The sequence below is a fragment of the Impatiens glandulifera genome, chromosome 1 (genome assembly GCF_907164915.1).
Source record: "Impatiens glandulifera chromosome 1, dImpGla2.1, whole genome shotgun sequence".
Classification (NCBI taxonomy): domain Eukaryota; kingdom Viridiplantae; phylum Streptophyta; class Magnoliopsida; order Ericales; family Balsaminaceae; genus Impatiens; species Impatiens glandulifera.
In genome coordinates, this window is record NC_061862.1 from 86,597,874 (window position 1) to 86,603,735 (window position 5,862).

Below are 5,862 nucleotides of genomic sequence, written 5' to 3' on the forward strand. Positions count from 1 at the left end.
TTTTTTTCTTTTATTGCAAAATTTAAAATTCAAATTATTTTAATTAAAAAAATCAAGACCGAAGAGTCGTGACAAAGAAGCTCTAGAGATAGCGAAATTAGATAAATCAAAACTTTAGAGAGCACATATAACGATATTAGATTAATAGTCTAATTTTTTAAGTAGACGACTAGTGGTTTATGAAAGTTCTTTTATATGAGAATGAAAATGAAAATGAAAAAAAGGAGATGGCGACGGGAGAATTAAGTTAAAAGAATATAGATGAGGTAAAGGAATAACGACCGGAGGATTATGTTAAGAAAATTGAGACAAGGAAGGCTAAAGAGTTATTTGATACTAAAGAGATTATTTGATTAGGTTTAGAGAGGTGGACGACTAAGGAATTATGTTTACATTAATATAGATGAGCTTTAGAGAATATAAACGAGATGAGTGAGAATTATTATATATTATATATAATAAAATAAATAAAATGAAAGAAGGAGATGGCGACGGGAGAATTAAGTTAAAAGAATATAGATGAGGTAAAGGAATATGATGATTATGTTAAGAAAATTGAGACAAGGAAGGCGAAAGAGTTATTTGATACTAAAAAGATTATTTGATTAGGTTCAAAGAGGTGGACGACTAAGAAATTATGTTTACATAATATAGATGAGGTTGACCGACTGAATTAGATTTAGAGAATATAAACGAGATGAGTGAGAATTATTATATATTATATATAATAAAATAAATAAAATATTATATATAATGTATTATATATTATATTTAATATATATTAAAATAAATAAATAAATAAATAAATAAATAAATAATAGCGACAAAAAGAGGTGAATACTCACCCTAAGGTCCTGAGTTCGAGCCCGTCAGACGACAAGTTCTGCGTCTGTTTAAATGGTTAAGTATATTTGCGGGCTATATACTTGATCCGTTGTCCCATTTTAACACCGATAAAATTAATATTAGTTGTCTAGTGGCATAGTATGCCATTTTTTTTATCCTCTCTTCTAGCCTAGCGGCAATCAGAGGTGGATATCCATCGGGCCTCCCTGAGGTTCTGGGTTCGAGCCCGTCAGGCGCAAGTTCTTAACACGCGGGAATTAGTCGCACTCTATAGGAGCAGCCAACGTTCTAAAATAAATAAAAAATGAATTCGGTTTCGGTTTTGTTTTCGAGTTAAAACCGTAATTAAATTCGAATTGATTTGAAATTCGATTCGAATTCAATCGGATATTTGGTTCAGACTAAATATTGAACACCCCTACCTTGAGAGTCCAATCTCAAATAAGTTAAGTGTGTTTGTGGGCTATGTACTTAACACGCGGGGATTAGTCGCACTCCATAGGAGCAACGGAATCCAACATTCTAAAATAAATAAAAAATGAATTCGGTTTCGGTTTTGTTTTCGAGTTAAAACCGTAATTAAATTCGAATTGATTTGAAATTCGATTCGAATTCAATCGGATATTTGGTTCAGACTAAATATTGAACACCCCTACCTTGAGAGTCCAATCTCAAATAAAAAAATTCTCATTTTTTGTTCACTTACTTTTCTTTCCTTCCATTTCTCTTTCATATCTCCTTCTCTATTTCTTTCTAAAAAAAATGACTTCAATTCCTCTCTTATTCCTTCCCCAATTGATCTTCCCTATAATTCATATAAATAAATAAATAAGCATGCTGGACATCACATCTTTATGGCTTATAAGACTATCTTTATTTTCAAAATAATCAAACCAAGATAAGACAATTGATCTAACTTCTAAAAAAAAAAAAAAAAAAAAAAGACAACCAAAAGAATTTGGATCCAAACCCACAAATCCTTGCTTATCTCATTTGTGGAATAGTTTATTGTAGGAGATGGATTAGCTTTCCAGGTGTTTTTGAGATGTTGGAAACTATAAATCCATTAAGGTATAGTTTGACAATTGGGTACCTTATATTATTTAGAAATTATTTTATTAGGAATAAAAAGTTATAGAAAAAATTATAATTCAATAAATAGTCAGAAGACCTGATTGTACATATATAACTAATTACAGCTAATGGAAATAACAATTCTTTTTGGCCCAACACGCTTCCCCTCTTCTCTCACTCTCAATCTCTTCTCTATATGAATCGTAATCTATTCCGTGAGTTCCTATATGAATTGTTTATGTAGTTTTTTTTAATGGTATATAACCGTAGTTGATTAGGGATGAGACGAGATGAGATAAGATGAGATGATATTTGTGTCTCACTTTGATTTCACTCTAATAATACCTAAAACACTAATAAACATAATTAAATATGTAACATTACAAATATATTTATTTTTTATATTTTATAATAATTTTAATTTTAAATTTAATTTTTTATAATAATATAAAATTTTAATATATTAAACTATAAGAGGAGTCTGTGAATTTTTTTTTTATCGAAGGAATAGTAAAAAGAATTTTCAAACTAGAACAGGGTTATGAAAATTACACTCTTCGCACAATCCCATTCTCATTCTTAAGAATGAAAAAAAATAAAACTGCTTAATTTTTCTGGTTTGCCTTGTTAAAAAGTTATTTTTTAAAATAAATTAGACTTTATAGTCAAATCTCATGACTTACCTTATCGTCGAATCTCAGTCGAGAATGAGTGATATTTGACATAGGTCTCTTACTCTCTTTTAACTTTTATTGATTTTAAAAATAAATCTTACGACAAAGAGTCACCTAATTTTTCTCCTAAAATTAGGAAAAATAAACTTTGGTGAATGCCAAGAATTAGAAATTCTTCAAATGAGTCCCATGCTTAGTTACGTGTGAAAAGAGACATCAACACTATGCTATACCTTACACGTTTGTTTAGTTAGACGGTGTCTATACCTACAATTTTGACCTTTAAAATATTAATTTTACACTTTATATTTTATTTATTTTTAAAATTTATTTTTCATGTATGCGGTTCATAGTTTATCAAAGATACAGCCTACTTCTGTTGTTCCATAATAAAAATCTACAGAGGACAAAACATACATTTAAAAAAAATTATAATTACACTTTTCCCTTTTTTTTTTTTTGTGAAGGAACAAAGTAGCAGATGATTCTGGTAACATACAATCCCTATTAGGCATGACATTTTAGCCCACAATCCCTATTAGGCATGACATTTTAGCCCTGATGGATCGGGTATCCGAAGGAACCAAACCGATACCTTTTTATTTTTACGGTCGATTTGTTGGAGTTAAACAATGTGCTATCCGTTTCCATTCCTATTCCTAGAGGCAGCCTAATTCCAATATAAAGAGTATTGGTCAACATTCAATACCCCATTTAGCCAAGCACGAGAAAATTAAAGGAAAGATGAATAGTATTATCAGGTAAGGGCTTCTCCAACCGGACTGCAAACGCAATTCCAAATTTTTTCTCCAATCGAACGACAAACAATCCTGCAAAATGTAAATTCTCTCTAAAAAGAAACATATATATATATATATATATATATATATATATATATATATATATATATATATGCATAGTTCAGGTGACCCTGCATAATTTTTTATAAAAAGTTAATTAAATCCTTAAAATATATAACTATATTAATTTAAATATTAAACTTATTTATATAATTTACTTGAAACATTTCATTAATTTATTAATTTTTAATTTTAAAATAAAAAGTTATAATATTTTTTAAATATATAATTAAATCATTAAATTGTATTATACTTAAAAAAATATTTAATTTATTTTATTTTATATTTTTACGTTATATTTTATAACTTAGATTTTATATATTATAAATTTATAATTTTAAACAATATGAATAAACATAAAAATATTATAAAAATAATTATATGTGAAAAAATATATAATTAATTTTATCTTAATTTTATTAAAGTAATGAGAACAAATTGGGATTAAATATGTAAAGTTGATAAATATATAGATAATATTAATAAGGTTAAAACGTTAGTGTAAGAAAGGAATATTTTAAGAATTTTGTTTTGAGTTTGAAAATGAGTTTTTGGGTGAAAGATGAATTAGTATTTACGTGACATTTACTGCATTTTAAGTTTGAAAATATGTTTTGGGTTGGAGACTTCTTAACTTAGAAAAAAATGACAGTCAAAAACCGAGAATGAGAGAGAATAAGAGATGTGAAAGATACGATAGGGTATAGAAAATGAGATTTTATATATATATATATATATATGTTTTATTTTATTTTATTTAATATTTATAAATGTTTTTATTAAATAATTTAAAATATTAAAATTTTGTTCAATTTCATCCCAATTAGGTTTAAAACATATTTAAAATTTAAAAATATATTAACGGTTTAAAATTAGTTAAATAAGAAAAAGATAAATTGTTTTACAAAATCGGGTCCGGGTCGGATTGGGTACCCATCGGTTCCGAACCGATATTTCAGATAATTTAAATACCCATTTTTTTTTGACAAATCAGGTCCAATTCGAGTCCCCAAAACCTGGAAATTTGCCATGCCTAATCCCTGATTGGGTTTCTGGTTAGTTTTCTGGTGAGTATTAATGATGATAATATATGGACAAGTATAAAATGTACAATATAATGGAAATCATGGATAGTCAGCTAGGACATGAATAAGGCATTCAAAACTAGCATGCAAATCAGATCAGATCTTCTTCTATCGAATGAGGTGTTCTTCGGTTGCTGGTCAATCAAAACTCAGCAGCATTATTATATTAATAAATTAAAATAGGTTGAAAGGAAAAGAGAGAACCTGAAACCCGTATTTTATTCCGAGTTCAGCAAAAACGAAAAAGAGTGAAGCTTCCTTCGCTTCACTCTATTTTACATGACCCATTGAAGAGACGGTCTATACCGTTTTACATGAGGTTGTCCATATAAAACTGATTGACATATATTCATTGTTGAGTGAAGCGAACTTCATTTGACTCCGATTTATAAATTATGTTTATAAATTTTTTTGTGATGTAATATAATTTTATTTCTGATATATATAAAATAATAATTATAAATTAATATAATTTTATTTCAAATTTATTTAAAATAATAATCATAAATAACATGATTTGAAATATATAAATTAATTTTTATGAATGGTTATAATTATATTTTATAATTGTGATATATTCAAATGAATTTGTACAAATTATTTCATAATGTATATATTTATATATTCAATATGCATATATTTGTTTGTAATGTATTGAAAATGACAAATTATTAAAAATTTTAAAAATTAATATAATTATATAATTATATATTAAATATATACATATAACAACATATTTTTAATTATTTTTGAAAGATATTTAAATTATTTTTTAAAATAAAATATTCAAATTTTTTTGTAATATATTTAAATGAATTTGTAAAACAAAATATTTTAAAATTTATTTGTAAGATATTTTAAAAAAATATTTAAAATATTTTATATTTTATATAATTATATATTAATTATATATAAATGTTCATATAAAACCACTAACACATTTATGTAAAAACATTTATACGTTAATGTAAAAACATTTATGCCTTCATGTAAGTCTGTAAAAGTATATAAAAATAAAACAAACGCTACCCGGTAAAGCTTGCTTCACTAGGTATTTACAGCGCTCAAATGAGTGAAACAAACACTACCTATTGATGTTTGTTTTTCACTCAGTATTTCCAGCGCTGATAGAAGTGAAGCAAACTTCACTAGCTATTTACATTTGTAAGATATTTAAATGAATTTATTTTAATTATTTTATATGATTATATATTAAATATATATATATAACAATATGTTCAAAATATTTTGTAATATATTTAAATAAATTTGTAAAATAAAATATTTTAAAATTTATTTGTAAGATATTTAAAAAATATATTT